This window comes from Scyliorhinus torazame, chromosome 21 (genome assembly GCF_047496885.1).
Source record: "Scyliorhinus torazame isolate Kashiwa2021f chromosome 21, sScyTor2.1, whole genome shotgun sequence".
Lineage (NCBI taxonomy): Eukaryota > Metazoa > Chordata > Chondrichthyes > Carcharhiniformes > Scyliorhinidae > Scyliorhinus > Scyliorhinus torazame.
In genome coordinates this window covers 6,556,994-6,579,362 of record NC_092727.1, presented here as the reverse complement: position 1 = coordinate 6,579,362, position 22,369 = coordinate 6,556,994, and the positions used below count along the sequence as shown (strand labels likewise).

The 22,369-nt window shown below is 48.1% G+C and overlaps 1 long non-coding RNA gene across 1 annotated transcript in view; it reads right to left on the bottom strand.

Annotated features, from left to right (window-relative positions):
- Nucleotides 1-22,369, bottom strand: part of LOC140398122 (uncharacterized) — a 339,545-nt gene that overhangs the window by 206,678 nt on the left and 110,498 nt on the right. The gene's annotated exons all lie outside the window — the stretch shown is intronic.

The window sequence follows — 22,369 nt, the reverse complement described above, 5'->3', positions numbered from 1 at the left end:
GCATGGCCAATCCACCTAACCTGCACATCCTTGGACTGTGGGAGGAAACCGGAGCACCCGGAGGAAACCCGCGCAGACACGGGGAGGATGTGCAGACTCCGCACAGACAGTGACCCAAGCTGGAATCGAACCTGGGACCCTGGAGCTGTGAAGCAATTGTGCTATCCACAATGCTACCGTGCTGCCTATGGTTGGCGATGTCTAAATGCTAGAGTGAACAGGTTTCAATTTTTTACGTGTAATGCTGTTTGAGTCAGTTTCTGAATAATTATCAGATAATTATCCCATTGCTGTTTCTGCGATCTTCCTCTCTGTTCCTTAGTTGTCACCTTTCCCACATCACAGCAGTGTAGGCACTTGAAACAGCAGTACTTCATCAGCTATGAAGCAGTTTCGGATGCCTTGAGTCTGTGAAAGGCACTATATAAATGCACATTCTTTCCCTTCTTTATCCCACACTTAACACGGAAGTAAAGTAACATTTTTGTTTCTTTTTCAAATTACTGAAAAAATAATTTCCCTGGTGCAGATTCTAGCAGTTTTTGTGCAAAAGCCAAAGGGTTAGATCGGGAACAAAATGCAAGTTTTGAATTGAAAACAATAATAAAACATCTTATGACTCCAGTGCCTATGAATATATAATCTGTCTTTAAGTTAAAATGCTCAGAATGTGCTTTGGATATTTATTCACTGCAGTAAGAAAATGGGTGAGTGTGCAGTTGATTTATGCTGGTGTCTCACCCGGAATTCACTTGCTGTCTCCTCGCCTCTCGTTCATTATGAGACAGAAGACTGAGCTGCTCAGGGACAGACAATGAATTTCAATAGCTTGTCACAAAGGCCATCCCACAATGCCAAAAGGAATTTTCAGAAGAAAGATCCTTGCCACCCAGATATATGGTGCACTATCTGATCTCCCTTTCAGACATGTGCAGATCCCGCCTCTCTCTTGGTAACCTTGAGGGACGAGTGAGACAGCTAAACAGGTTTTGTTTATTTTCTGAGTGTTCCTGAAAGACAGTGCCTTGCTCGATCAATCTCCCAACTCATTTGGATGCCACTGCCACGGCCGAAGATGGAAATGATCTATTGTGTTGATTGAACACTTACTGAGGAGTGTAGCAGAGAAGAAAAGGCAGAGGAATCTCAAGCCTCCTCGATTAAGGTCCTTGATACTGAGACATCAAATGCTTTTGGCCAAATCAGAGAAAGTCTGTCACAATCATCCATTCACACTGATAGGTTTTTGTTGGGCAAGGACATTAAAGGTGATGGAACAAAAGCAGGTAAAGGAGGCCGGATTCTCTGATCCTGAGGCTAAGTGTTTCTGCCATCGTAAACGTCGTGGAGAAACACGGCCTCAGGATCAGCAGTTCTGGCCCCTACAGGGGGCCAGCACGGCACTGGAGCGACCCACGCCACTCCTGCTGCCGATCCCAGCGTCAACTGGGCGCCGCGGGGTCCGCATGCGCAGTGGCACCGGCGCCAACGCGCACATGCGCAATGGCTCTCTTCTCTGCACCAGCCCCAACGCAACATGGTGAAGGACCGGCGCGGAAGAAAGGAGGCCCACCGCCCGAGAGGCCGGCCCGCCGATCGGTGGACCCCGATCGCGGGCCAGGCCACAGCGGAGGGCACCCTGGGGTCGAAGCTCCCTCCCCCTCCACTGGTCGCCCCCGGACCCTTCCACACCGAGGTCCCACGGGGTAAGACCAGGTTAGAACGGCGCCGGCGGGACTCTGGTTTTTTGGTACGGCCGCTCGGCCCATCCCGGGCGGAGAATCGCCGGGGGAGGGGGGCCCCTGTAGAACGGTCCCCGGCCAGTGCCGCGCCGGCGCCTATGGTGCCAATTCTCCGCTCTGCGGAGAGTCGTGTCCCGGATTCGGGCGGCGTGCCGCTATTCATGCCCGTTGCGGCGATTCTCCGGCCTCCCCGGGCTGAGAGAATCCCGCCCAGGGTGTTCAGGTACAGAACAACCGTGATTAAATTTCATGATGACACAGGCGTGAGGGGCTGAACACGATCATGAGGGGCTGAACACAACATGAGGGGCCTTTTGGTCTTATGTTTCCTTCATTAAAATTGGGATTAAACTTCACAGTATTTCATTGGCTGTGAACGCTTCGAGACATCCTGATGCCATGAAGATTCCATATAAATACAAGTACTGGGGCAACACGGTGGCTCAGCGGGTTAGCCCTGCTGCCTCACGGGGCCGAGGTCCCAGGTTCGATTCTGGCTCTGGGTCAATGTCCGTGTGGAGTTTGCACATTCTCCCCGTGTTTGCGTGGGTTTTCCCCCCACAACCCAAAGATGTGCAGGGCAGGTGGATTGGCCACGCTAAATTGCCCCTTAATTGGAAAAAAATGAATTGGGCACTCTAAATTTTTTTTAAAAATACAAGTACTTTCTAATTCATCCGATTGAATATGTTTGACAGGATTTAATGAAAGCAATTAATGCAGAGGAACGCGAGTGACTGCCAGGCTATTTTGAATGTCCCATTTTCTCCCCCATTTCCTGAAAGCTGGGGAACAGCTCAACAGGAGCCAGCAACCCTCGGGTAAGTTGCACAAGTGTCATTCTTTTTGAGAGTCAGCAGTGGTTGGGGGGGCAGCATTCACACTTTGACCAGAAGGTTGTGGGTTCAAGGCCCACTCCAGACGCTCAAGCATAAGACCTAGGCTTACACTCCCAGTGTGGCACTGAGGAAGTACTGCACTGTCGGTGCTACCAACTTTCAGATGGGACATTAAATTGAGGCCTCACCGCCCCATTCTGGTGGAAGGTCAGGATCCAGTGGCACTAACTGATGAAAAGCAAGGACGTTTGTCAGGTGTCCTTGCCAATATTTATCCCTCAACATCACTAGATCATTAACACATTGTTGCTTGTGAGAACGTGCTGTGCAGTAACTGGCTGCTGTGCTTGCCTTTCTGACAACAGTGACTTTGCCTCACAAGGTTCTATGTGAGCTGTGTCAAGTTCTTTGGAACATCCTAGAAAATGCAGCATTGGTCTTTCCTCCTTCGAAACTTAAACAAAGCGAATGTCGCCTATTCAGGGTCTTGGTAACTAACACCTTTGCACCTGGGGCCTGGGCTCCATCAACCTTCCCAGCTGTCACCTTGTATTCAAGTTGAATAATGCAGGATCTCAGGAGCTGTGTGACCATAAACTCACCTTTTCCCTTACCTCTGATCGGTTATTAAGACCGCTGTGCTTAATCTCAGTGATGTGGAGATGCCGGCGTTGGACTGGGGTGAGCACAGTACGAAGTCTTACAACACCAGGTTAAAGTCCAACAGGTTTGTTTCGATGTCACTAGCTTTCGGAGCGCTGCTCCTTCCTCAGGTGAATGAAGAGGTCTGTTCCAGAAACACATATATAGACAAATTCAAAGATGCCAAACAATGCTAGGAATGCGACCATTAGCAGGTGATTAAATCCTTACAGATCCAGAGATGGGGTAACCCCAGGTTAAAGAGGTGTGAATTGTATCAAGCCAGGACAGTTGGTAGGATTTCGCAGGCCAGATGGTGGGGGATGAATGTAATGCGACATGAATCCCAGGTCCCGGTTGAGGCCGCACTCATGTGTGCGGAACTTGGCTATAAGTTTCTGATCGGCGATTCTGCGTTGTCGCGGGTCCTTAAGGCCGCCTTGGAGAACGCTTACCCGGAGATCAGAGGCTGAATGCCCTTGACTGCTGAAGTGTTCCCCGACTGGAAGGGAACATTCCTGCCTGGTGATTGTTGCGCGATGTCCGTTCATTCGTTGTCGCAGCGTCTGCATGGTCTCGCCAATGTACCACGCTTCGGGACATCCTTTCCTGCAGCGTATGAGGTAGACAACGTTGGCCGAGTCGCACGAGTATGTACCACCCACCAGGTACGCGGTACATACTCGTGCGACTCGGCCAACGTTGTCTACCTCATACGCTGCAGGAAAGGATGTCCCGAAGCGTGGTACATTGGCGAGACCATGCAGACGCTGCGACAACGAATGAACGGACATCGCGCAACAATCACCAGGCAGGAATGTTCCCTTCCAGTCGGGGAACACTTCAGCAGTCAAGGGCATTCAGCCTCTGATCTCCGGGTAAGCGTTCTCCAAGGCGGCCTTAAGGACCCACGACAACGCAGAATCGCCGATCAGAAACTTATAGCCAAGTTCCGCACACATGAGTGCGGCCTCAACCGGGACCTGGGATTCATGTCGCATTACATTCATCCCCCACCATCTGGCCTGCGAAATCCTACCAACTGTCCTGGCTTGATACAATTCACACCTCTTTAACCTGGGGTTACCCCATCTCTGGATCTGTAAGGATTTAATCACCTGCTAATGGTCGCATTCCTAGCATTGTTTGGCATCTTTGAATTTGTCTATATATGTGTTTCTGGAACAGACCTCTTCACTCACCTGAGGAAGGAGCTGCGCTCTGAAAGCTAGTGACATCGAAACAAACCTGTTGGACTTTAACCTGGTGTTGTAAGACTTCGTACTTAATCTCAGTAGCATTGCTCTCCACCACCACACCACCCACATACCAAACCCTCACCCCACCATCCCCTCTCCCATTCCATGCTGGAATTGCTATTCCCTCTTCCTGCCTCCCCCATTTCCCTCGACTTGCATTCCAATATCCATGCAATCAAACTAAAATCCTGAACCCTCAATTCTTGCCCTTGACAAGCTCCACAGGCTTCCTGTGTGACAGCAGACTGCGACTTGCTGAGGTTACTGCACTTCTCCTATTCTGGCCTCTTGTCCATCCCTGATTTTAATCACTCCATCATTAGGGGTCACACCTTCAGCTGCTGGGGCCTTTGACTTTGAAATTTCCTTTCGAGACCACGCCAACTCTCTCTCCTCCCTTAAAACGCTCCTTGAAACCTACCTCTTTGGTCGCCAATCCTTTTGGTTCCAAGAGGCTTGGTGTCAAATTAAGTTTAATTATGCTTCTGTGAAGTCCTTGGAATATTTTACAATGTTAAATGCAAGTAATAGGATGGCACAGCGGCGCAATGGTTAGCACTGCTGCCCCACTGCGCTGAGGTCCCGGGTTCGATCCCGGCCCCGGGTCACTGTCCGTGTGGAGTTTGCACATTCTTCCCGTTTCTGCGTGGCTTTCGCCCCCACAACCCAAAGATGTGCAGGCTAGGTGGATTGGCCACGCTAAATTGCCCCTTAATTGGAAAAAAATAATTGGGTACTCTAAATGTATATAGAGATATAGAGAGAGAGATAGAGAGAGATAGAGATACAGAGAGGTAGACAGATTGATAGATAAATGCAAATAGTTGTAGTTATGATCTTTGTCCTTCACTTCGTATTTCTTTGTGGCCTCCCGTGTACAGTTTCAGCAATCAGCTCTAGCCAGATATTCCCCTACATATTTCCTGCGAGTTGGCCCATTCCTTATTACACACATTCCAATCTCACCATAGGTGGCTGTCTCTGCTGACTGCCAATAGAACCATCCTCTGTTAATTTAGTAAGCTGCCCAGGTAACTCCTCTGAGGCCAACTGGTGATTATCGAATTGTTGGCACTTTATACCACAACAAACATTATTGTAGAATTATACAGCAAAGAATGGGACCATTCAGCCAATAGTGATTGTGCCAGCTCTTTGGAAAACCTCATGCAATTAGACCCCTTCCCTGCTCTTTCCACAGAGACTCGTAATTTTTTTCTCCAAGTGTTTATCCAACTTCCTTTTGAACGTTATCATTGAATCCCTTTCTCGCACCCCTTCAGGCAGTGCATTCCAGATCATAGCAAGTTGTTTTGTAAAAAATATTCTCCTCATCTCCCCCAGCTTTGCTAATTATTTAATCTTACTGATGTGCCATCAATTAACACAAGACGAGTAGTGAACAAAACTGTGGCTTTAATAAGCTAAACAGAAAGCCTCCTGGCCACTGATCCCGAACTGGGCAGAGCCGGAGGTCAGCCACCATTATACCAAGCCCGGGGGGGAGGCGGAGCCATCGGGCAGTGGTTTACCACAATACATGTAGTACAGTAACAGTTTACCACAATACATATAATACAATTAGATTGTCTGGAGACTTGGGCGGAGAGATGGCAGATGGAGTTTAATCCGGACAAATGTGAGGTAATGCATTTTGGAAGGTCTAATGCAGGTAGGGAATATACAGTGAATGGTAGAACCCTCAAGAGTATTGAAAGTCAAAGAGATCTAGGAGTACAGGTCCACAGGTCATTGAAAGGGCAACACAGGTGGAGAAGGTAGTCAAGAAGGCATACGGCATGCTTGCCTTCATTGGCCGGGGCATTGAGTATAAGAATTGGCAAGTCATGTTGCAGCTGTATAGAACCTTAGTTAGGCCACACTTGGAGTATAGTGTTCAATTCTGGTCGCCACACTACCAGAAGGATGTGGAGGCTTTAGAGAGGGTGCAGAAGAGATTTACCAGAATGTTGCCTGGTATGGAGGGCATTAGCTATGAGGAGCAGTTGAATAAACTCGGTTTGTTCTCACTGGAACGAAGGAGGTTGAGGGGAGACCTGATAGAGGTATACAAAATTATGAGGGGCATAGACAGAGTGGATAGTCAGAGGCTTTTCCCCAGGGTAGAGGGGTCAATTACTAGGGGGCATAGGTTTAAGGTGCTAGGGGCAAGGTTTAGAGTAGATGTACGAGGCAAGTTTTTTACGCAGAGGGTAGTGGGTGCCTGGAACTCGCTACCGGAGGAGGTGGTGGAAGCAGGGACGATAGGGACATTTAAGGGGCATCTTGACAAATACATGAATAGGATGGAAATAGAGGGATACGGACCCAGGAAGTGTAGAAGATTGTAGTTTAGTCGGGCAGCATGGTCGGCACGGGCTTGGAGGGCCGAAGGGCCTGTTCCTGTGCTGTACATTTCTTTGTTCTTTGTTCTTTGTACACTGACAGTGGTTTACCACACTTACGTTCTGTGGTTACCAGAGGAAATCATTTCTACCAACCTACTTGATCACACCCCCTCACGCTTTTGAACACCTTAGTTGAAATCTTGCCAATCACGTCATTTCGGAAGCTGTCAACAAATTGACTAATTTTTCTAGATGTGTTTTATTATTTTTTTCTTTGGATTTCTCTGCCTCTCTGATGATTCACTGTTTTTTAGATGAAGGTTTCTGCAGTGGGAAGATCACTCACCAACTCGCTGGGTCTGATTTTGCTATCACATCTCACTCCATTCCTAAGCACCATCAGTGCGACAAACAAGAGACAGTTTATCACCTGCTCTCCGAGTCACTTGAGAGACAATTTTCTGGTTAATCCTGATGTTGTCTGGTGGATCTCAGGGCACTGTGTTGGTAACGGGTAACCCAGTCAGTATACTCCATTAAAGAAGAATCAAAAAAAAACTTGCGCTTTTATGGTGTCAGCTCGGTTTGGAGGACTGGTGGTTTACAAGGCAATCAGAAAGGAGTCTTTATGTTTGGCATTCTTGCAAATTGTCCTGTTGAGTGCGAGATGAAAAGCTTCGACAATCTTTATTCAGCGATACTCTGTACTATCAAATGTCTATTAATATTAATACCTTTCCACAGTAAAGCTAACATTGCAAAGCAAAACTATATTTCAGATTTACACATCAGTGTGACTAAGACTCAGGCTGATCTCATAGGTCAATACATAGCTCAGATTTTAAACATTTTAAAGACATCAAAACCATTTGCAAAAAATATTTTTCTCCTCCTTCCCCAAAAGTGCTGACACTGCCCCCTTGACAACCAGCGCTCCTTCATATAAGACTAGATTTCGAGTGCTGACAAGCTGTTGACCACAGGGGACATCACAGCCAAGCCCAAAGCTTTCCTCATCAGATATGCATTTACCTGTATCTTAGGGCACGGTGCTTAGCATTCGCACCTCAGAGTCCAGATGTTTCTGGTGGTCAGCCCCCTTTCCAGAGACTGAAGCACAAAATACAGACTGAAACTCCCAGTGCAGCACTGAGGGAATGTTGCACTGTTGGGAGTGCAGTCTTTCAGATCTATTGGCGGCACGGTCGCACAGTGGTTAGAACTGTTGCTTCACAGCGCCAGGGTTCCGAGTTCGATCCCCGGCTTGGGTCACTGTCTATGCAGAATCTGCACGTTCTCCCCGTGACTGTGTGGGTTTCCTCTGGGAGCTCCGGTTTCCTCCGCCATGTCCCGGAAGACGTGCTTGTTGGGTGAACTGGACATTCTGAATTCTCCTTCACTGTCGCCGAACAGGCGCCGGAGTGTGGCGACTAGGGGCTTTTCACAATAACTTCATTACAGTGTTAACGTAAGCCTACTTGTGACAATAATTTTTGTTTTTAAAAAAATTTATAGAGGACTCAATTATTTTTAAGGGGCAATTTTTTTTGTTTTGTTTTCAATTTTAGAGTACCCAATTCAGTTTTTCCAATTAAGGGGCAATTTAGCGTGGCCAATCCACCTACCCTGCTCATCTTTGGGTTGTGGGGGTGAAACCCACACAAACACGGGCAGAATGTGCAAACTCCACACGGACAGTGGCCCAGAGCCGGGATCGAACCTGGGACCTCGGCGCCATGAGGCAGCAGGGCTAACCCACTGTGCCACCGTGCTGCCCCCTACTTGTGACAATAATAAAGATTATTGTGAGACATAAAATCAAGACCCAATCTCTCCTCTGTGTTGGATGTAAACAATCCCATGCACTATTCAAAAAGCCGTGATGTGGAGATGCCGGCATTGGACTGGGGTGAGCACAGTAAGAAGTCTTACACCAAGTGTTGACTTTAACCTGATGTTGTAAGACTTCTCAATCTATTCAAAAAGGAGGAGGGAAGCTCCCCACTGGTTAATTCAAACCTTTTTGTGTGAATACTTACTGAATCAACAGGATTCACCTTTAACGTGCTTCTTCTTGACAGCTTCTGTCTGTATTTCATATCGATATATACAGTTCTACTCATTTCTTTTTGCTAAGCAAGTTGAAATATTCAATAATCGCAGATAAAGCAATGTGAAGTGTGAAATAAGTATCGATAATTTGAATGAAACAGCTTTGAATTAAAAGGGATATCCTGCATGTTTTGTTAGAATGAGACTGTTCATTGGAAGCACTTCATTAGGCTGGACACATCATAAACACACAAGGATAAGAGGGACAGGATCCACAAGCCTGTTCTCGCATCCAATAAGATATTGGCTCATCTCCTACCTCAACTTCACATGCCCGCCCCGATTCCCATATCACCAAATCTGCTGATCCCGGTCTTAAACATACTCAATGACAGACCTCTGGGGAAAAGAATCCAAAGATTCACAACTCTCGAGTAAAGAAACAACTTCTCATCACAGTCCAAAATGGGACTTCTCCTGAGATAGTGACCCTTAGTTAAGAATCTCCAGCCAGGAGAATCCCCTTTCAGCATTTACAAGATATCTTCCTCTTGTCCCACCTTTGTAAGTGTGGCTTGAAAGGTAAATCAGCTAATGACTATGCCACTATAATGTGTGTGAGTGTGGTGTATGCACAGCGACGGCAACCATAAACCTTGTGGTAGAGATTTCAAAAGATTCATAACCCTTATGTCAAGAAATGTCTCATCACCTCAGTCCCCTTATCCCTTGATTGTGCCGCCAGGTTCCAGTTTCCCCGAGCAGTGGAAACAGTCCCTCAGTGTCTACCATGTCAATCCCCTTCAGAGTCTTCAATGTTTCAATGAAATCACCTCTCATTCTCATTCTTCTCAACTCGAGAGAATATAGACCCAATTTACGTAGCCTCTCATGGTAGGACAACTCTCTCATCCCAAGGATCAATCCAGTGAACGTCTGATGTACCACTCCGATGCAAGTATATCCTTTCTTTAATATGTAGACCAAACCTGCACACAGTATTCCATTTGTGGTCTCACCAGAGCTTTGTAAAATTGAAGGAAAACTTCTTTATTATAGGAACTCAGTCCCTTTGCAGTAAAAGCCAACATGCCATTTGCCTTTCTATTTGCTTGCTGTACCCCACATGGTAACTTTTTGTGTTACTTCTAAGAACACAATATTTACAAATTTAACAGTTTTTTAAAAATAGGGTGCTTTTCCATTCTTACAACCAAAGTGAATAAAAGTTGCAAAGAATTTACAGAAAAGAAATAGGCCATTCAGGCAAACTGAACAGTTGTTTATGCTCAACTTTATCTCACTCAATGAACATATTCTTCTATTCCTTTCTCCTTCACATGTTTATCTACCTTCCCTTCAAATGCATTATGCTATTTGCTTCCACCACTCCCTGTAGTAGCAAATTCCAGTTTCTAACCACTCTCTGGGTAACAAAGCTTCTCCTGAATTCCCTATTGAATTTATAAGTGAATACTTTATATTTATAGCCCCTAATTCCGATCTCGCCTACGAGTGGAAACATATTCTCTACATCCACCCCATCCTGCATAATTCTAAAGATTGCTATCAGCCTTATTTTTTCTAGAGAAAAGAGCCTCAGTCTGTACAGTTTTTCAATAATTCATCCCTGTAAATGAGAAAAGAATACAGGAACACAGAGACACAGATAATAGACAGAGGGAGATACACACATTCATTTCACACACACTCACTCCCTCCCGCAGTCAGTTCTATATTTAAACGTCAAGAGATTCTTTGACAAATTTCCACCGTTGACACCATTGTCCAAGCTCTGGGAGACCTCAATCCCACTGTAATCGGCACATCTCTCACACACTGACAACACATGCTGCTTGAAAGCCCCTACTGCTTCTGACAGCAATACCGGAACACCCTTGCCATCAAGGCCCCTCTGTCATGGCCAAGGTTTTACATTGTCAGATTCATATTTCTGACAAGTCCTTTGGCGTGGTTGTCTTGAAACGTCTTTGGATTTCAATAACAGGCTTTATCTTTTCTTGGAGAGCCATCTTATTGAAAATATATTGTGCAGAAGACAGGAGAATTCCTGCTTTGTTAATGGGCAGTTAGTGAGAGCCGTTGCCAGCTGGAGTGACAGGGGAGGGGCAGAGGGGCAGGAGTCTGGTAAATCAGTCATCTAGTGAGTTCACCTCTGGGACCCCGGTTCAAACCCAGCCCAGGCTGACTAAAGGGTGGTTTCCCCCTTTTCTCCACTGGAAGGGTCCCAGACGACAGGAGTTAAAGACTCCTGCAGTCTGACCTTGCTACAACACAAAACTGCTCCTAATGAACAGTCTCATTCTGAAAAGTCGGAGAGTTTTATAGCACAGAAGCCCCTTCGTGTCTCTGCTAGATTCTTTGAAAGTTATCCACTTTCCCTGCTCTTTCCCCAAAGCCCTGCAACCTTTTCCACTCTGAGTATTTATTTGATTCTCTTTTGAAAGTTATTATTAAATCTGCTTCCACCGACCTTTCAATGTAAAAAAAAAATTGCTCCCCACCTGCTTGTGTTATCTTGAATGTGTGCCTCCGGTGACTAACCTCCACCTTCAGAGGAAACAGTTCCTCTTTTTCACGCTGCCGTGTGGTCACATGATGACGTGTTGATATGGCTCCAAAAATGGTCATGTGCCAGGAGTGTGGGCGTTCGCCCCGGACCGTGGACAGAGTACACGCATGGAGTAGCTGCTCAGCTAGTGAATTAAGTATTGTTTGTTACAAGTCCTTGTTGTCAGTGTTTGGGAGCCAGCACTTGGCGTCAGGAGTTGGCGGTATAGCACAGGGACTTCACTGCATTGAGCAGCTGTGTTCAATGAAAACATTGTGGACAATTGGAAAAAGTTTGCGAAGGAGTGACATATTTATTGCAGTGCTGCATTATTTGACAAATCAAAAAAGGTACAAGCTTATACTTCACTAAACCTAATGGCGTTGAGACTGTCAAGAAGTTTGAGTCTTGTGTTTTCCAAATGGAGGAGTGGAAAGAGGACCCCAAAATCATTTTTTAAAAAAACATTGGGAACATTAGTCTTCTGGTAAAAATATACTACTCAACAGGCAAGCGGTTAATTTAACAAACTAAAAGTAGATGAATCAATACAATCTCATACAGCAATCTTGAAAATCTTAGTGAAGAAATGTGCATTTGGAACCCTTGCTGATGAATTTGTTAGGGATTGAATAGTCTCAGGGTCCACAGTAATCTTGTCCGTAAACAGTTGCTGCGAAAGAAAGATTTAACACTACAAACAGCCCCTCCTTGTCCTTCTCCTTCTCCCTGACCACATATTCCTCCTCCTTCACCTCCAGCACGTCGCCCCGCGAGTAACCCTTATCCCCAAGAGCCAACCGGTCATCCTGGGGTGGCCCTTACAGAGGCTGGGATGTCCACTGCCCCAGGATGTAGCTATCATGCACACTCCCTGGGCAGCGTGCATATACGTGCATGTTCCTCATCTGGTGGTCGCACACGGGCTGGATGTTCAGGGAGTGGAACCCCTTCTTGTTGATATAGGGCACTCCCAGATGGTCTGGTGAGCACAGGTCGACATGCGTGCCATCTATTACCCTCTGGTCCTGGGGCATCTCGTCGATGGCAGAGAATCCTGCTGCCTGGGCATCTTCTTGGGCCTGGTCCATATCAAGGTTTATATTGTTCGCTGCCCGGGAAAACAGGTCACCTGTGACATCATAGATGGATTGATGGGGGCTGTAGTTTGTGAAATGCCGCACAAGACATCGCTTGAGCCCTGGAATGATTCTGAGGCCTAAAGGTTCAAGGCTGCGGTGACCTGGTCGGCCAAAGGGAGTGGGTGTCCTTCTCCATGTGGTGCCAAGTCCATAAGGGCTTGGCACAGGTGCCACACTGTCGCCTTGTTGTGGCGAGGCCTCCAGTGGCACATGATGTCCATCATCTGCTCAATAGGCCAGTGATGCCCGTACACCTTGGGCCATCACGGGCCCCCCCCTCTGGATTTCTCCCTGGCCTGAGGGGTGGCCGGGTCCTCAGGGTGTGGGACGGGGCCCAGCATATGGGCTGCCGCCTTGAGTCTCTGTTAATGCTGCTGCCGCCTTCTCTGGTGTCTGGCCGCCCGGCCTGCCAGCAGCACCACGAGGGCAAGTTCCGCAGGGCCAAAATATCGTCCATACCGTTCAATACCCTTCGGCGGTGGCAATGTCCCCAGTGCAGGGGCCCAGCCGCTGAGTGCTCGGACTTTGGCCGCTGCATTCAAGCCGTTGCTTCCTGTAGTATTCAGGCACAGTGTCCAGGCATCACGGTCTGATTGCGTTGCTAGGCAATAACTCCCGCATGCGACATGGCACGCCTACCCACGGATTCCTCTTGGGAAATGTGAGGTGCTCACTGAACCACGATTGCCAATTCCCTCTTAACCACACGGCTAGAGGCCTCTGCAGTCAGTGAGAGTTATGAGTGGTTGATGGGGTAGAGGGGCTAGGGTTGCCCCCGGAACAGGTACATGGTCCAGGGATTGGCAAGGCGGACCCGCTGACGATTAGACCCCCCCCCAACTGAGACCATGGGCGCCCCTCTCCCCCCCCGGCCTGCACCCCCAACCCTCCATGGCGGGGCTGGCCCCCCCCAGATTGCTCCACCATCCCCTGTAAGCACAGGGGCAGTAAACCCAGTGCTCCCGGGCTCACTGCCTGTGAGCGACGATGGCAGCTCACTCTCCGGTCCTCACAGCAGCTCCTCCGCCAGGTTCACGTTTTGACAAAGCGTCAGTGTGACTACTTGCTGGGAAGGCTGTTAGATCACGGGAGGCCGTTAGATAGGGGTCGCTCCCGTTAATGGTATGGAGATTGGGTATAAGTGGTGATTATTGATCTCTCGGCACGCTGAGGCAAGATCCGGTTTTCAACAAGAGGAGCGGGCCAGTTAGATCGTGAACAGATTGCCGCACGGCGCGGTTCTCGTTTTGGGCCTCTTCCATTATTTAAGGGTCTCTCCCGCTATTTAAGGGTCTCTCCCGCTATGTAAGGGCCTCGTCGTGCTCTCGCCTAAATGTTCCTGAGCAGCTACCACCCAGCACAGGCTTGGTGCAGTCTGCATGCAGAATACCAGACCAATAAATAGCCTTTGCTTCAAATCCCTCACCGACACTCAGACTCGCTCTGCACAGAACTCCTCGCTTTAGTCTTCGCCTCTCAGAAACCTCATGACTTCACAGATAACTACTGAAAACGATCATCATGGGTATATTATTGTGGTTTTGTTTTTATTGAAATTTGATGTTTAAAATTGTTAAAATTATAAATGCCTCAATAAAATATTTTCTAAAAAGAAAGAAAACGACCATCAGCCACTCAAAACTATCTTAAAAAACATTCTCCACACATGGCAGCAAAGCATGATTGGAAGCTGCAACACTCTGATTACAGCTTCACCTACAAATATGGTGAGGAGCGGTACTAGGTGAATATCCTCTTCAGAGGCTTCCTACCCAGATCATGAGGAAGACATAGACATCATATGACAATAGAGGTGCTGTCCTCTGGTAGGATCCCGGAACTCAAAGATGCCCTACAGGTGAACATCACATGTAGACAACTGCACAACATCATCATGAGGGGCAGGGTCAGAGTCCTCAAGGCAGCGTTCCCTCGAGCTCCGCACATTCTTCACCATCAGAGAAGAATGAATCGTACAGGATTAAGACAGATACTTAATGGCCAGCGATTTATCATCTCTAGCTCTCTTCAGAAGTATTACAGCCAACAACTTCACCAGAGGCACCCCGAGTTTGATTAAACCAGATACGGGGCCAAGGAACCACTGTACCAGCCCACCCTGTCCGTCAACATGGAGCGGGAAGTCTCCAGATGTGCACCGTGCAATGCACTCAAGCTACATCAAACAAAGGAACCACTGCATTTACATCAGGTCCTGGTCCTTCCATGGTTATTCACAGCAACTGGCATCTTTGAATGGAATGTTAAACAACACTTAGTTTTGTTTTTCCTAAATTTAGAGTACCCAATTATTTTTTTCCCAATTAAGGGGCAATTTAGCGTGGCCAATCCACCTAGCCTGCACATCTTTGGATTGTGGGGGTGAAACCCACGCAGACGCGGGGAGAATGTGCAAACTCCACACGGACAGTGACCCAGGACCGGGATTCGAACCCGGGTCCTCAGCGCCGCAGTCCCAGTGCTAACCACTGCGCCACATGCCGCCCCCAAACACCATTTAGTCTTAGTCGAATCGTATTCCGGGTGGTTTGAACTTGACTACCTGCTAAACATGATGAGTAATATGGTCATCATCAAGTTCAAGAGACACTTCGCCATGATATCTCTCAGAGACTCGTGGCAGACAACGCTCACCAATTCATCTACACTGAATTTAGAAACTTTGCACACACATTGACTTTAATCATATCATGAGCAGCCCCCTATACCCGCAGTGCAATGGCCTGGTGGAATTGACGGTTCACTCATCTAAGGAGTTTCTAGAGAAATATGCCCGGGATCGCACAGGTTACTATGCTGCACTCAGTCTGTGAAATCTACATGACAGGACTCTTTCCAGGTGCACCAGGATCACAATTCCTACTTACAAGGCTCTGCTGAAACCCAAACTTGAAACCAATCCAAATGATGCCCTCTAGCAATGCAAAACGCACTATGATCGAAATGCCCAAAGACTCGGGCCATTAACCCCTGGTCAAAGAATCGGGAATGAGACCGAGCACGACCACGGCAAGGTGGCGATGATACACAGCCACCCACAACCAGACAGTTACGTGGTAGCTTCAGAGTGCAGGAGTTCTCCCTGGAGCGCGGACAGAGTACAAGCCTGGAGCAGCTGCTCAGCGAGTGAATAAAATATTGTTTGTTACAAGTTGTTGTTGTCGGTGTTTGGGGACTCAGCACTCCACAATACCAAAGGCTCATGTAATTTCATGTCTCTCAGCTTCCTCTGCTCCAAGGAGAACAACACCAGCTTCTCTAGTCTCACCACATAACTGCAGTCCCTCACTCCTGGTAGCAGCTAGTGTCCAAAATTGTCCTTAGTGTTGGGTAGGGTTACTGGGCTATGGGGATAGGGTGGAGGTGTGGATCTTGGGTCGGGTGCTCTTTCCAAGAGCCGGTGCAGACTCGATGGGCCGAATGGCCTCCTTCTGCACTGTAAATTCTATGATAATCCATGAAGTCAATCTTCACCACGCCCTTTCCAAGTCCTTTTCATCCTTCCTAAAGTGTGATGCCCAGAATTGGATACACCCTCCTGCTGAGGCCCATCCTGATTTAGTAGATTACCGTTTGGAGCAAAGCATCTCCAGTGTGATTGACGAATGTGATATAAAATAGTTACTTTAGAGATATTAGTTAATGTAATGTAGAGGTAGGCCAGTCTCATTCTGGTGAGTTCACAGACAAAGGATTTCAGACCGCATGGAAAAGCAGGAAGAGGTGTGTCCACCAAAGCAGGAGAAAAGGATGCTGGGTAATAGGGGCCAGAGGAAGGGATTGGAAGTGAGCCAATCAGAATAGATCAACAGGTCAGGAGGGATATAGGATGACCTATGGGCATCGTGTATGTGAAACTTGATGCCATTTGAATGTATCAGTACAGATTCCTTTGTTCCATATCCTCACTTGATTCCAGAAGTCCATGGAGCAGAATGTGCTTCGTGCTCCTGAGAATTGAGGAACGCTTGCAAGCTAAATAAAATAACTAATGCTGTACCTGCAAATCCATCTCGGCTTTTATTGAGGCCAGACTGACGGGTAAAGAAACTTGGGATTCTACATGATGGTAATTCAATCATCCGTTTTAGCAACGTTGATTGAGGGATAACGATTGACCAGGACACCAGGGAGAAGCCGCTATTCTCTGAAGAAGGTTTTATTGGCTGTAAGATGTTTTGAGACGCCCTGAAGTCTTGTAAGGCTCAGGTTTTACTCTTTTGTTCATTTTATGGCTTGGCACAAATTAGCACCAGAACCAATAATCTCCTGGTCTATCTAGCTTTGGTGCAAAATCGGACATGGTTTTTACCCATTAAACCATCAGGGGAACCGCCTCATTGGGATCACTCTGACCAATGGGAGGGGGCTTTACTTACGGATCATAAAAGTTTGGTGATCAGATCTGCTCCAATTTGCAGATGTACTCTTCTCAAAGGAAAGAAAGTGGTTCTAATTTCACAGACCTGCATACTTGAGAAACAAAATCAGCTTTTTCCCCTGAGGAGCCTCGATCTGGCTGCAGCACACACTGACCTATTTATTAAAGTACATCAATGAAATATTATTTTAAAATACATTCTGAAGGTAAACCATCTGGATCACTGCAGGAGTCAACAGAAAATTCTCCGGTTTCACTGCAATGGATCCATTTACAATAATCCAACATAATCAAGCTTTCAGCTCCTGTTCTCACTGAGTCCCTCCCCATTGAGAAAAGAGGTCGTTGTGCAGGAGACAAAGCCTTCTACCTCGGCCAGATCGGAAATGGATGGTTTGCAATCGCTAACCATGAACCAAAGGTGTCTTTGGAAGCCAAAAAGTGAAACCATTTTTCGATCCCGGCCCTGGGTCACTATCTGTGTGGAGTTTGCACATTCTCCCCGTGTCTGCGTGGGTTTCATGCCCACAAAGAAGTGCAGGGTAGAAGGAGGCCATTCCGTCCATCATGTCTGTGCCTGCCCTTTGAAAGATCTATCACTTCAGTCCCATTCCGTGCCTCTTTTACTACAATCCTGCAAATATTATTCAATTGCCCTTTGAAAGCTATTATTGAATCTGGTTCCACCGCCTCATAAAATTTTTCCCCTCATCTCCCCATTTAATACATATAATGGGGGCAGCACGGTAGCCTTGTGGATAGCACAATTGCTTCACAGCTCCAGGGTCCCAGGTTCGATTCCGGCTTGGGTCACTGTCTGTGCGGAGTCTGCACATCCTCCCCGTGTGTGCGTGGGTTTCCTCCGGGTGCTCCGGTTTCCTCCCACAGTCCAAAGATATGCAGGTTAGGTGGATTGGGCCATGATAAATTGCCCTTAGTGTCCAAAATTGCCCTTAGTGTTGGGTGGGGTTACTGGGTTATGGGGATAGGGTGGAGGTGTTGACCTTGGGTAGGGTGCTCTTTCCAAGAGCCGGTGCAGACTCGATGGGCCGAATGGCCTCCTTCTGCACTGTAAATTCTATGATACTAATTATCTTAAATTTGCGTATTCTGGTTACCAAACTCTTCCGCTCTTTCCAAACTCTTCATTATTTTGAACATCTCTGTTAAATCTTCCTTCGTCTATTTCTTGAAGGAAAATACAAATGTTTCTCATCTCTTTTCCTTTTGAGCAAGAGAGGTTGGCCAGGAAACCCATCGGAACAGCTCCCCCACATTGTTAGCTTTGGTTACTCTTATCCTCTATTTCCTCTGTCCCTGTTCACAGCCATTCCTGTGAGGTTCGCTAGTGTTTATTCATTTATTCTCCAGCCCAGAGTGCAAGAATGCAGCAAAACAAAAGCTATTGAGATAAGGCCGTCTCATCATTCTCTATTCAAACAGGGCAGGGATATCATTTTTTTAAAAATTTGGAGTACCCAATTATTTCTTTTCCAATTAAGGGGCAATTTAGCATGGCCAATCCACCTACCCTGCACATCTTTGGGTTGGGTGGTGAAACCTACGTAGACATAGGGAGAATGTGCAAACTCCACAGTGACCCAGGGCTAGGATTCGAACCCGGGTCCTCAGCGCCGTGGTCCCAGTGCTCATCACTGCGCCACGTGCCGCCCAGGGATATCATTTTAATGGGAGACTTCCACTGCTTACCAGAATGGAAGCAGAGATGAGGAATTAAAGTTCTGTGGAGAGACTGGAGAAGTTGGGGTTTTCTCCTTGGAGCAGAGAAGGAAAGGCCGCAGTGTTCAAAATCATTAATGGTTGATAGAGTCATTAAGGAGAAATTGCTTCAGCGGCAGAAGTGTCAGTAACCAGATATAAGGTGAATGGCAAAAGAAACAAAGAGGTAATTTTTTTACGCTGTGAGTTATGGGTCGGGATTCTCCGACACTCCACGCCGGAATCGCGCCCGGCGCAGGGGCGGAGAATAGCCGTTCACGCTGGAAATCCGGCGCCATGGCGCTTCCACGATTCTCCACGGACTCGCCAAACGCACGCGGCGCAAGTGCCCGCCGAGTCCCGCTGGCGTGGTTCACATGTGGTCCCACCCGGCGGAACCTCAGTGTTCTGGCTGCGGGGGCCGCCCTGGTGGGGGGCGAGGGGATCCGACTCCGCGGGGGGCCTCCACGGTGGCCAGGCCCGCGGTTGGGGGCTACCGATTGGCGGGTGCGCTCATTCCGGGGGAGGCCGATGTTCCTCCGCGCCGGGACCTGTAGGCTCCACCATGTTGCGCGGGGGCCGGTGCGAAGATGGGCGGCGTGCGCATGTGCGAACCCGCGGCCGGCCGCCATGCACATGCGCGGCCGCACTGGCATAATTGCAGGGCTCTGCCAGCAGCCGGAGCTGTGGGGCGCATGCCGGGGCTCTGCTAGCCCCCATGAAAACGGAGAACCGCCCCAGACCTTGGAGGGAAAAGTCCGGAGTGATTCTCGCGCGATTTCACAGCCATGGCAGATCGAATGGTCACCTTTTCCGTGGTATGGTTATAAATACTTAGTTCGATGGCAGCACGGTAGCACAGTGGTTGCCCCTTAATAGGAAAAAATGAATTGGGCACTCTAAATTTATTTTAACAAATAATTATGAATAAATAAATTCTTGGTTAGTGCTATCATTAGAATGTGTACTTGCCTCATCTTATTCTCCAGCCACAGAAACAACGAGAAACATCAGGGGCGGGATTCTCCGTCCCGCTGCACACATTTTCTGGTGCGGCACGCACCCACCGGCAGCGGGATTCTCCGTACTGCCAGCCGGCCGTTGGCATTTCCTATTGTGGGCACGCACACCGTTGCGAAATCCGCATGCCTGTCGGCGAAACAGAGGATCCTTTCGACGGAGAATCTAGCCCCAGGAATTTGCAATGCAGAATGGCCTCAACTCATAATCCTGACTTGGAGGACAGAAGATTGTAATCTAATTGATGATTGTATGGATATTGGTCACCTCGTGATGTTGGGCTTCAGCCAAGGGTAGTAACACTACCACTCAGCAGCACACTGAGGTATCCAGAGATTCGCTAAATAGTGTTACAATATGTCGGACTATGGGCCAGGGTTCTCCGCTATCCGGCGGGGCGGGCCGTACCGGCGGCGAGGAGTGACATGAACCACTCCGGCGTCGGGCCGCCCGGATGGTGCGGAATCCCAACTGACGCCGAAGGGCCTCCGCCGGCCAGCGCGAGTTGGCGCTTGCGCGGGAGCGCCAGCGTGTTCTGGCGTGATCCCAGGGGGGTTCTTCTCCGTGTTGGCCATGGTGGACCATTACAGCGGCCGGCGCGGAGGGAAAGAGTGCCCCTATGGCACAGGCCCGCCCGCAGATCGGTGGGCCCCGATCGCAGGCCAGGCCACCGTGGGGGCCCCATGGGGGCCCCCCCCGGGGCCAGATCCCCCCCCCCCCCCCGCCCCGTGTCCCCCCGAGGACTCTGCAGGCCGCCCGCAGAGCCACGTCCCGCCGGTAAGGACCTTGCTTGATTTACGCTGGTGGGACTGGCTGAATACGGGCGGCCACTCGGCCCATCGCGAAGCAGAGGATCGCCGGGGGGACCACTGCCAACGGCCACCGATGGGCGCGACGCGATTCCCGCCCCCGCAGAAAAACCGGCGCCGGAGAATCCGGCAGAAGGCGTCGGGGCGGGATTCACGCCGCCCCCCCGCCAATTCTCCGGCCCAGCGGTGGGTCGGAGAATCCCGTCCATGATTTTTCTTTTATAGTTAGAGGAGAACATGAAGATTCTAATGCAACATTGATAAAAGATGTCATTTGGTTCATTGCAACTCTTCAACACATTAGGTTACATAACAGACAAACAACAACTTGAATTTTATAGCGCCTTCAATCGAGTAGAACATCCCAAGGCACTTCACAGGAGCATTATCACATGAATTTTAATATCAACCTGAGATAGACAGATTCTTCATCAGCAAGGGAATCGAGGGTTATGGGAAAATGGCAGGAACGTGGATGTGAGGAATGTCGGATCAGCCATGATCCTATTGAATGGTAAAGCAGGAAAGAGGGCCTGAACGGCATCCTCCTGTTCCTATTTCTTAAAATCTTACATAGGGAGACATTAATACAAGTGAACCAAAGGCAGCACAGTGGCGCAATGGTTAGCCCTGCTGCCTCACAGCGCCGAGGACCCGGTTTCGATCCCAGCCCTGGGTCACTGGCTGTGCGGAGTTTGCACATTCTCCCCGTATTTGCGTGGGTCTCGCTCCCGCAACCCAAAGATGTGCAGGGTAGGTGGATTGGCCACGCTAAATTGCCCCTTAATTGGAAAAAATGAATTGGGTACTCTAAATTTATTTTTTAAAATACAGGTGAACCAAGGCTCGGTCAAAGGTGTAGGTGTCAAGGAGCATCTTAAAAGAGGAAAGAGTGTTAGAGAGCTTTCCAAGGCCTAGGTAGCTGGAGGTATGGCTGTCTTTGCTGGAGCGATTAAAATCAAGGATGCGCAAAGGGCCAGAATTAGAAGAGAGCAGATTCTTCAGTATCTTCAGGAGCAGACAAACTTAGAAGGCTATTAATTCCTCAAAGCATCTCTCCATTCAGGTAGAATATAATTAATCAGCATTTCAATTCCATTGACACATTTTTCTCCAGGGTCCTTGATATCCCCTACCCAACAAACCTCGAGAGATCTCAGTCATGAATAAGGCAGAATGAGGGAGAAAAGAGGTGACTTACTTTTAGAGAGAGAAACAACATAAACATTTAGCCTTATATTTTGTTGCGAGTTCTGGTCTCAATGTCAGACATTATCTGAAGATATAATTGGTGAGGGACAAAGACCTATTCACCCATCACTGCTGAGTTATACCGTCTACCAGTCTGGCAACATCTCAATTTTAAAATTTTCATTCCTGTTTTCAAAGCCCTCCAAGGATTTGCCTGTCCCAACTCTGTAATCTCCTCAACTCCTACAACTCTCTGAGATACCTGAGCTCCTCTAATTCTGGCTCATTCAATCTCTGATTTAAATTGACCAACACTGGGGCCATGCCTTCATCTGGCTGGGCCCGAAGCTCTTGAAATCCATCCCTAAGCCTCCCCTTAAAACACTCTCAAAGTTGACCTCTTTAACTAAGGGTTTGGTCAGATTTCTTAATATCTATTTATGTGGTTCAGTATCCAAAGTTCTTTGATAACCCTCCTGTGAAGCACTTTGGGGCATTTTTGTTACATTGAAGGCGCTAAGTGAATGAGCATTATTGTTTTTAGTATAAAACGGCAGGGCTTTCTTCTCTCCCTTTGTTTGACAAGCGACTGAAGAACAAGGACTTGTCATTTGACAACAAAGTACTTAGAG